The sequence below is a fragment of the Miscanthus floridulus genome, chromosome 17 (genome assembly GCF_019320115.1).
Source record: "Miscanthus floridulus cultivar M001 chromosome 17, ASM1932011v1, whole genome shotgun sequence".
In the NCBI taxonomy this organism is placed as follows: Eukaryota; Viridiplantae; Streptophyta; class Magnoliopsida; order Poales; family Poaceae; genus Miscanthus; species Miscanthus floridulus.
In genome coordinates this window covers 92,134,200-92,145,670 of record NC_089596.1, presented here as the reverse complement: position 1 = coordinate 92,145,670, position 11,471 = coordinate 92,134,200, and positions in this window count along the sequence as shown.

Below are 11,471 nucleotides of genomic sequence, written 5' to 3'. Positions count from 1 at the left end.
GTTTTGGTGATATAGAAGATGGACCTTTTGCTTGTGCACAAGGCTGCACAACTTCTCCTTTTACACAGTTCGAAATAAAAGGGAATGGCTGTCTCTTTTTATTTAAATAAAATTGTACTGTCATTTCAACTTTGTTAGAGGATAAAAACATATCAAGTTTGATTAAAATTATAGAAAAGTTTATAAAGATTTATAACATTAAATAGGTACAGTATAAAAATAATTAATGAAGAATCTAATGATATTTATTTGATATAAAAAATATTATTATTTTATTATATAAATTTAGTTAAATTTGAGATGCTTCGACTCCACGAACATTGGAATGACTTATAATTTGAGGCAAATAGAGTATACTATTAGTAGAGGATGCAACCACTAATTATATTTATGTTTATAATATTTAAACTAGTTATTTTCATTTTTTATATTTGTTTTTTCTGTTTCTTTTATTTAAAATTCATGCATGAATCTAATAGCTCCAACCTTTCAGGGCCCGTTTGGTAGGGCTTGAGCTCCAACTCTAACCAAAACAGCTTTGGCTTTGGCTCCGCTGAAGGAGGAGGAGCATCAGAAGTGGAGCTATTGTTGTTTTCGTAAAACGTTCGGTAAAACGGCTTCTCTTAGTGGATAAAGAGAATGAAATGTCTATAATGCATTTTTTCTTATTTTGTTTCTTTTCTTTTTTTTTTCTTTTTTCCCCTTGCTTCCGTCTTCACGACGGACTCGTGAGGAGAACTCAGTTCGTGTGCTCTGCGGGTGTGCAGGCCACCCGTCCGGGTTCGATGCCCAGCATCGGCACCGGGTGTCTCACCGGGAACAATGTTTTTCTTCGTAATTTCTGTTGTTTCGTACGAATGTGCCATCACTGTCGTATCTTTCAGCCGTATTATTTAAGCCCTAGATATAGGTTGTAGATCTATCTTACGTACTAGAGATGTTTAAGTGTGTTTGTCTCTAAGCCATAGATATATGTTGTAGATCTAGCTTGTGTTGGGTACTAGGGGTGTTTAAGTGTGTTTGTCTCTAAGCCCTAGATATAGGTGGTAGATCTAACTTACGTATTAGAGGTGTTTAAGGCTACGCTCGCTTGCCTTATAATTCATACTTTTTAGCTGGTTTGTTTAGCCGTAACCGTGTTTTTCTTTCACAGTAAATTAAATGAAACAGTATTTCAATTTATTTTTTTGGTGGTGTTCGCTGGTCTGGAGGAAACCAGCCAGCCGGCTGGTTCCCCTCATGCTGCACTATTCATCTATTCAGCCGAACAGTGTTTTTCTCTCACAACAAACTAGCCGGAACAATATTTTTCAGTCAAGTTTCAGACGAACAAACGGGGCCTAAAGCGAACCGGACTGAGTGTGTTTAGGTGAGTAGGTGTGTGTTGTGAGTTACTACGTGTTCAGATACTACGGCTTGGATTCGAAGGTCAAGGCAATAAAAAAACGACCGACTCGTGAGGCTGGACGATGCGTCTCGGCCGGATTCCTCCGTCCGGCGCCGTGGCACCTCCGTGCGGCCGCGGCCCAACGTCCCGTCCTACGTGCGCTCATGCTCCGCCGTACATGGCGTCCGCTCGCTCTGGCAGCTCCGCGAGGCCGCGCCCCGGCGACCCCGGCGTCAGCCCGCTCCGGCAGCTCCGTGCGGCCGCGCCCCGGCTTCCTCGTCCTTCGCGCGGCGCGGCCATGGCGCCCCGGCTTCCCCGCTCCGCCGTCCATGGCGTCCTTCGCATGGGCCGGCCACTCTGCTCCGGTCCGTCTGCGCCGCGATTCATGTCCGCGCCGGCGACTTCGTCCCACCTCGGCTACTCCGTCCACGCGCCGCCGCGCTACCACGGCCTGCCTACGAGCTCGGTGCAGAGGGCAAAAGGAGATCTCGACTCGCGAGCAGGTAAGGAGCCGGTGAAGCTCGTTTTTTTTGGCTTCGTCTGACACCGACACTGTGTGAGACCGCGATATCCGGAGCTTCTCGCGAGGAGCTCTTGCATTTTCAGGCGTTTGGCTACTCTGATTTGACCCAATAAAAAACTGACTTGACTAGTACATCGAATATGCTCGGGCCCTGATTTTCGATCTGCAACAATCATTAGGGCTTCGTTTAGATGCTGAAAAAATTTCAAACCGATAAATAGTATCATCTTCGTCTTATTTGACAAATATTGTCCAATCGTGGACCAACTAGGCTCAAAAGATTCATCTCATGATTTCCAACTAAACTGTGTAATTAGTTATTTTTTTTATCTACATTTAATACTCCATGCAAGCGGCTAAAAATTGATGTGATGAAGAAAAAGTAAAAAAACTTGGAATTTTGGTGGCATCTAAACAAGGCCTAGATCAGACACGTGAACCTAAAATCTGACCTAACCAGGAAATAGCCCAATATGACAATTGGGTGGCACAAGTAAAACAAAACGACCGGTGCCATTCTCAAGCTATCCGCACTCGTCGACCTCTATTTCTATTTCTAAAAAAAAAATATTCTATCTTAGTCATCGAGATTCTCTACTCTATACTTATTTCTCCCGCACCCATGTTATCTCTATCCCATATTCTATACCAACTACTCCATATTTTATTCTCTCCCTCCCTCTTTCTCTCTCCACAACACTCTCTCTCTCTCTTATTGCTACAGTGATGCTACAGTGTTTTAACGGGATGCTCTCGCGCAGTCTGTGGCGGTCTGCTGTGCTGGTACACTCCCGGACCGTTTACAGGAGCGCGGTGCGCACCACGCGCACGCTACCGGTAGCGTACCGGTAGCTTTAGCGCTGCCTGGTGCGGACAGCCTCAAGTCGAGCTCGGTCCAACCAAAAAATGTTTTTTTAGCGTGGTCCAGACCCGACCCGATACTTGAACAGGTTTAGGTTAGACACAAAACTAGGGTTGGATTTGGGAGCATCAAATTAGGATTGGCGATCTAACCATCTCCAAAGGCTCTCTCCTCTCATCCTTAAGCTTAGAGAGCAATATGGATGGGCGACTTGGTAGTGGTAGGGAATGTGAAGTATAGTGTCGAGTATACCATGACTCTATGGGCCGTGGGTGTAGATGACCGCCATTTGATAGGTGCTAGAGGGCATTATGCAACAGTAAAGATGAGCTCAACTAGTGTAGCGGCGGCTAACAATGACGGATATAGTAACGTGAGCTACGGGTGATAGGATAGGAAGATGGGTAGTGAATTGGTTTGCTAGCTCGAAGAAAGTGCATTGAAGGGAGAAAGAAGTACAAAGCCAAAGGATGAATACGAGTAGTTGGTACTCGATCTGGTTGGAGAAAAGGAAAATCAAACGAGTATGGTATAGAGAAACATGGTAAAAAAATCTGGTCTATTGCACTGAGGACTCAAATATCGAGTTTGATAAACTTTGGTCTATGTATGAGTAATAAATAAATGTGGTTATTAGAGGTGTCTATTTTCCTTTAGTGTGGGGAGAATTCTTTTTAGAAAGGTGTCGGTGTTTTGTAAACCAGACTAATGCATTTATACGATTGTCGCACTGCTCTAGAAAGATGATGGTAGCATCCAAAAGACACGAGGATTTATACTGGTTCAGGCCGAAGCCCTACGTTCAGTCTCAGAGATGATCGAGTGTGTGTTCCTCGTTTGAATGCTCTAAAGTTCTTATAATGGGGGTGCAAGAATGGTGAAGACGTAGGAGAGCTAGAGCTAGAAGATGGACAACCCGAATAAGAGCTTCGAGGGTCCAGGAATGATGAAGATGATAAAGAGATGTCTGCAAGGGTGCCCTGGCTGTCGTTATATAGAATCTGGGTCTAGGTCACATACAAAGAAGGAGGTTGTCCCGACCGAGGGGGCGTGAGTCTAAGGGGGGGGAACCTAGCTAACTTGGCTTGCAAGTAACGCCGTCTTGTGGTGCACATCTGGACGTGGTTGTCGTCATGATCCTGTGTCCACGTCGCGGCATGGTGTGACGTGGTGCCATAGTGCCGTTTGTGGTGGCACCGTGGGCACGTCGGTATTTCGTCAGCCGTCCTGCACGACGTGGTCTTCGTCGTGGCCTTCGTCATCGCTTCCTGATCTCCCGGGGGCGTCGTACAGGAGTTGGTAGCCGCCCCCAGGTCGTTGGTCATCTTGTTAGCCTGTGGAGTTGGTGGCCACGATTCCGGGCTCCGGGGTCATGGCCCCTATTGGCTTGGATGGCCTCTAATTCAAGGCCACCGTCGTGGATCTTATCCCGTAGTGGGTGGAGTCGTACATGTGTCTCGTCGGGCCGTATTTGGGCGATGGGTCACCGTACTGGCTGTCACCGTTTGGCGGTGTTATCTTATCTCTGCTGCATGGCGCAGGGATGGAGTCTGACTGGATCGACCTTGCGGGGTCAGTCCGGCGTGACTGCTCCTGTCAGAGCAGGCACGCTTGGCTAGACTCGATCTCTCCCCGTTCTTCCCAAGGGCTGGGACGTGGAATGGTTGTGAGTCCTCGTGCGGCTGCCGAGGCAGATGGAGGGGTCGCGGCGACCCCTGGCCTTAGTGTTTGGCCCGATCCGCTTAGCTTAGCTGGGCCTCGATCGTTTGGGCTTATACTTGCTAGCGTACCGTGGGCCGCCCGAGCGGCTATCTAATATGTGCCTTGAGATATCCGGAGTATCATAGCCCCGACAAAAGGATTGTGGGGAGAATTCTTTTGTTCTAAAATATATGTAACAAAAAACATACTTAATACTTATATTATGTTCACCAAGCTTATAAAAATATACTTAATAAATGAGATATTTTGTGATGAATTAAAAAATAGTTTTTGGAATAAAAGTGTTCTCAGCGATCGTACGTACTGTCGCTGTATAAATCGATACAGCAGCGCTAGGTTGTGGCTGCTGCGAATTTTGAAGATTGTGTGCCTATTGTCAATGTCATTCATGTCAATGAGCGCATTTCATCAACATGCTAGGTTGGATCCGTATCGGCAGGTTTTGGGTGTGGCAAACTCGGAAGCTCTGCCTAGCCGGACACGGAAAAGATAAAATTATTGTGCACGGTCTAAGTTGACTAGTTTTTTTTTTTTTTTGAAAAATGGACTTTGGAATAAAACCATAAATGAATCGGCTAGCGGCACGTGGTTTTTGTGAGGTGGATAGCGCAACCAGGAGAATTGGAGCATACGCTCGTGAGATCGCGGGCGGCGGGCCGGTCGGTTGCTCGGCTCGGCCGGCGTCGGCGGTATCCTCGTTGGCTCGCCCACCCGGCCACCGCGCACCGACGGGCGACGATTCGGGACGCCGATATGCCGCGACCGGTCGCGCAGACGCATAGCGCGCGACCCCCAGCCCCTGCGGACAACCAGCGACCAATCCCACACCCCCGCTCCTTTCTATTTTCAGGTGATATATCCATCTGCTGCCAGCCGCCACCAGTTAGCAGCTGCCGCCTCCTCACCGGGCCGCACGTCGAATTGATCGGACGGCGGGGCTGGGGGTGTCCGTTTCCAGCGTCATCGATCGCGAGCTCTGCCGTGTGCCCTGTCTTCTCCGTCTCGCCGACTCGCCATCTCCCTCCGTTTCGTCAGAATGCATGTACACGGGGAGATGGCGACTGGGCCAGGCGTACTACGCCGATTTTGAGGACACCGGTTGCTAAAGATCTGCTGGAATCCCGCGACCAACTGAAATTAAAAGCAAAACTGAATCTGAAACTGAAAGGAAAACTGAAGCTGAAAGTGAAACTGAAACTGACATATCCATCTACTGTCGTAACTGAATCTGAAACTGAAAGGCTGAAAAACTGAGTCTCAAAACTCATAATGCAAAATTAAACTGAAATAACAAAAAATCTGAAACTGAAAGGCCGAAAAACTGAGTCTCAAAACTCATAATACAAAATTAAACTGAAATAATAAAAAAAGAACCTGAAATTGACAACTATGCAACGAAGATTACTAAAAGATAATACTGAAATTGTAAAACTGAAATAACCAAAAAAAAGGAACCTGAAATTGACGTCGGCTCGCCGCGAACAGCAACAACGGCGGCTTCGGGTGAGGAGCTTGTGTCCACGGCGGCCAGCGCGTCGTCGAGGTCCTGTCCTCGGGACGCGGCGCGAGGAAGTTGGCGCGGCCGAGGCTCGGTTGGAGGTGGCGCCGAAGACCGGCGGATCCAGGCGGCGCAGCTGCCAGTGGCAGCGACACCCAGAGCGGCGAAGACTTCAGGGACCAACGAGGCGGGGCTCCGATGCCGCTTGAGCCGCGCCGCGGCAGCCTCCACCGGGGAGTGTCGAAGGAGAAAGAGGAGGCCGAGCTGCCGAAACGGAAAGGAGATAGGCCGCACGTACTGTGGAACAAGTATTGGGCCGGGCTCGTCTCGGAGAGGTCGTGCGGTCGCTACCGAGCGCTACCAGTCGTCAATTAAACTTTGCGTTCTGACAGCCGCGCGTGCTGATGGCGTTGGGCCATCTGCTGGTTCAGCTCCCTTGCTGATGGTTGGGTTGGGCGCTGGCCCATCAACGAGTTCGAGTCCACGAGGATAAAGGCCCATAGACAGAGACCACACACAGCCATCTGTGTCTTCAGCTGGGGGCCCTTACAGTTGTCGTTTGCCGTCGACTGATCTCCCTGACGGCCTGACCTGATGATGCCGCTGCCCCAGGCAAATCCGTGACTGTTCGTCTGTGCCAACACCACGAGCCACCAGCTCCCGGTGCACGACAGAACACAATAGGTTAGGTTATCTCCATCAATTTGATCCAATGGTTAATTAGGCCCCTGATCCGCGTCTTGATCGGGGGCGTCCAGCCGTTTTTCTGGCTGATGGGGCCCCGTCACGCAGCGCAATAAATAGGAGGTGGAGGTTGGGGCTCGAGACACGAGGTTCACCGTAGCCGCCAGTGCCCCACCATGTCCTAGCCCTAGTCCAAATATAGAAGGGCGCGCTGTAAGCGACGGAAAGCGCCATCGCCTTCGCCGCCGCCACTGGACCACGCCTCTACGTCGTTGCTACCTCGTCGGCGGCGCTATGGTCGTGACTGCCTTTTGGTGAGGTATTGTCGGTACACAAAGTGACCAACTAGTAAATATTTGTAGTTTTGCTGTACGTTGTGATTGGAGGTGGCCTAGCACTCAATGACACATGATTTATACTGGTTCAGGCAACGTGCCCTACGTCCAGTGTGGGTTGGTCGGTGACTTTATTCCAGAGCCCAGGTGCTCGAAGTCTGTAGTGGGGTTACAAACAAGAGAGAGAGAGATGGGTGTCCGGTCGGTCCGGTCGGAAGGGCCGAGATCGATATGAGCTATGCTATGAACGAAGTGTCCAAGCGTGTGCTTGAGGAGTTGTCAGCTATCGATCTAACGAGTCTGAACTTAAAGAGGTCGACTTGGGTTAGTTGCCTGTGTTTGGAGGGAGCACATCCTCTTTTATAGAAGAATGGGATGGCTTTATAAGTGAAAGGGGGAGAGAGTACGGACGTTTCTAAGCCTTGTTGCCCACGCCGAAGGGGACAGGATAATGGTGGACGCCCGCAATACTGTTGATGTCACTGCAGAATGTCAGGCATATGTGGAAGGTTGAGCTGCTTTCTTCAAGACTAAAGGACGTCGGTACCTGCAAAAACGTTGTTGTAGGGTCGAGATGGCGGACTAGAGGGGGGTGAATAGTCCTTTCTAAAATTAATCGCGTTGACTAACCGAAACAAGTGCGGAATTAGAACTATCGGTCTAGCCAAGACTACACCCCTCTATCTATATTCTCTAGCACCTTATAAAAGATACCAATTAAGCAACAAAGGTGCCGGGCTAGCTAGAGCTCACCTAACCAATTCTAGGAGCAAGGTCACACAAACCTATGCCACTATTACTTTAAGCAACAAGGGAGTTCTTACACATGCTAGTAAGCAAAAGCACAAAGCCAACTAAGCTCACTAGCAATGCTCAATAACAAGGCAACCAATGCCAAATTAGAGAGCGCAAATACTTAGTTACACAAACTAAGCAAAGTGACTAACAAGGGTACACAAACCTAATTAGCCACGCGAGGGAGCTACTTCTATGCTACACAAGCAAGAAGGTAACTAGTAAGCTACACAAGCTAACTAGTTACAAGAGCAACTATACAAGCACAATGTATATGAAAGTAATTACAAACTTGTGTAACGAGGATGTAAACCAACGGGAAGAACAAGGTTGACACGATGATTTTTCTCCCGAGGTTCACGTGCTTGCCAACACGCTACGTCTCCGTTGTGTCGACCGCTCACTTGGTGGTTCGGCGGCTAATTGGCATCACCCACCAAGCCCGCACGTCGGGCACTGCAAGAACCTACCCCAAAAGTAAGGGTAGCTCAATAACACGCTCAACTAGAGTTGCTCTTCGTGGCTCCTGCGGGGCGAGCACAATGCCCCTCATAAAGCTCTTCTCCGGAGCACCGCACAAGCTTCTTGCGGGCTTCAACGGAGACCACCACCAAGCCGTCTAGGAGGTGGCAACCTCCAAGAGTAACAAGCACCACCGGCTTGTAACTCGATCACCTAGTGCCACTCGATGCAACCTCACGATGCAATCGCACTAGAATCGCTCTCTCACACAATCGAATGATCACTATCAAGTGTATGTGAGATGAAGGGCTCCCAAGCACTACTACACAAGCCACCAAGGCTCTAGTGTGCTCAGCTGCCGGCCCAAAGCTGACCATGGCTTATATTTATAACACCATGAACAAATAGAGCCGTTACCCCTTCACTGGGCAAAAGTCGGGACGACCGGACGCTCCGGTCCGATCGACCGGACGCTGGACCTCAATGTCCGGTCGTGCGATACACGCCACGTGTCCCCTGCTTCAAATACTGTTCGCCCGATCTCAACGGTCATCTGTCGACCAGACGCAGCAGCTTGAACTGACTGGACTCAGCAACCCCAGCGTCCGGTCGTTTCCAGTAAGGTACTAGACATGACCGAACGTGTCCGGTCGGTCGCGATCAGACGCAGCACCAGCGTCCGGTCACTTCCAGCTTCTCTGCTCTGCCTGCATCATCACACGTCATCCTGACCGGACGCACACAGTCAGCGTCCGGTCACTTCCAGCGCCAGCATCCGGTCGATGACCGACGTCTGTACGCTGTCTGCCATCACTGACCGGACGCTGGAACCCAGCGTCCGTTCACCACGTGACTAGCGTCCGGTCCACACTGTGAAACCTTATCTTTTCTGTATAGGGCGCCGGTGGCACCGTCGGACTGTCCACACTCTACGGGCGGACACTCCGCCGGTGGAGTTTCAAACCCTTCTCACCTCCGTTCCAACGCCGAGTTGATCCACATCAACTCCAACTTCATATCCTTTATAAATGTGACACCACCACCAAGTGTACACCACTATGTGTATGTGTGTTAGCATTTTCACAATCATTTTTCAAACGATTAGCCACTCAACTTGCCACGCCACTCAATCCTAGCGATGATGCAAAGTTAGATCACTCGAGTGGCACTAGATGACCGATATGCAAACAAGTTTGCCTCTCTTGATAGTACGGCCATCTATCCTAAACCCAGTCATCAACTTCTCTACACACCTAGAATCGGTGAAATGAAATACCCTAGGTTATACCTTTGCCTTGCGCATTCTATTCCATCTCCTCCAATGTTGATGCAACACATGCACCAACATGATCAACAATGATATGATCCACTTTATATCATCACGTGATCATATTGGTTCATCGATCTTGACATCACTTGCTTTTCACCGTTGCCTTCGTCCATCAGTGCCAAGTCTTGCTTAAGCTTCACCGCCACGCGGTCCATCCCTCCAAAGCCTCCAACTTGCCTTTCACGCTTGCAACCGGTCCATCAAGCCAAGTCATGTCTTGATCTTCTCCACCTTGATCACATAACTCAATGTCATGTCTTATTTGCAATGAGCTCCTTCATTGTCACATGTGTGAGCTTTGCAACATCTCTAAGCCATTTTCACCTTCATGGCATATGTTGCTCACACACATGTACCTGTGGACTAATCACCTGTGTATCTCACATAAACACAATTAGTCCACCTAGGTTGTCACTCAATTACCAAAACCACACAAGGACCTTTCAACCTCTCTCTTTTTGGTAATTGATGACAACTCTACAAAGATATGGATATTAAGCTCTTTTGGATTTATGTTGCTTGCCCAAGCAATTTTACCATGTGAAAATAATTTTGGACAAGTACCACAAACCCAAGATGGTAGTATTAGCTCCCCCTACATATGTGCTAGAGTGTTTGATTTGAAGGTCGCACATATACATAGATTAAAATTGTGGGAGAGTAATTACTACAAAATGATGCTAAGGTGTATAGAATAAACCTTTAAAGCGTGTACCAATCGGAGTTTCACCTTTAAGTTCATCCTTAGCACCATGGTTAGCTAGATATCACTTGGAAATAAAAGCACTAGATACCTTGTGAGATCAACATTAAAAGCAAGGTACTAGCATTACTTGAAAAGCATACCAAGTGTCTAGCTATCATCCTATGCATGCTAGTTATCAAATCATCATTCAAGTTCTACAACTAGCATACACCACACAAGCATGCATATTGAATTTGAAAGCTTATGCAATGCAAGCAAGCACATGAATATGCACATATCAAATGCAATCAATCAAAGTTCATGAGCTTGCTCCCCCTACTTGTGTGCTTCTCTTGTCTAAGAAATTTTGATCCATCTTTTTTCTTCAATGTTGCTCCCTCTTTGTCCATATCTATGTCCAACCTCTACTTCTTTGAGCTTTTATATCTTATCTCTCCCCCTTGTATAATCTCAATTTCAAAGCTTTCATATCTTTGTACAATCTCTCCCCCTTTGTCATCAATTTCCATAAAAGGTGAGCTTCTCATTGATACAAAGGTATACATTTGGGGTAGATGGTTGAGGCTTGAATCTTGCATTTTTTATGGACATCACTTGATTGTTAGAATGACACCACTTGTAGATACCACTTGTAATTCATACCACTTGTATCTTGTGTAAGGCTTCTTGAGATACCACACATAGGATCTTTGATCTTGATACCAATTTGTGTGACACCTCTCCCTATGTGATAGCATGGGTCATCTATTTGATACACTTGAGCTCTTGTAGGTGAGGGATGCATTCTTCATTTGATGATCACTTAAAGTTGAGGATCACTTGTGGAACCATTTTCTTGCATGATTGATATTATGTGTAGATGTGATATCACTTGAAAGAATCTTCTAGTATGGAACCACTTGTTGGATTTTTCAATAAAAACCATTTCTTGAACATTTGCTATCTTCATGAGTACCACTTATAGGATATCACTGGTGAGTTGATCTAGACATCATTTGTAGATTCTTGATAAAATACTTGAGTCTAGATACCATTTGAAACAAACAAACTAGATATCCATTTGCATTGTTGTCTTGTGCTTGTACTCTTATCACTATCATGAGCTTCTACGATTGACTTGAACTAAATTGATTTGCCTAAGCTTCCAAGTCCGGTTTGAACCAATGA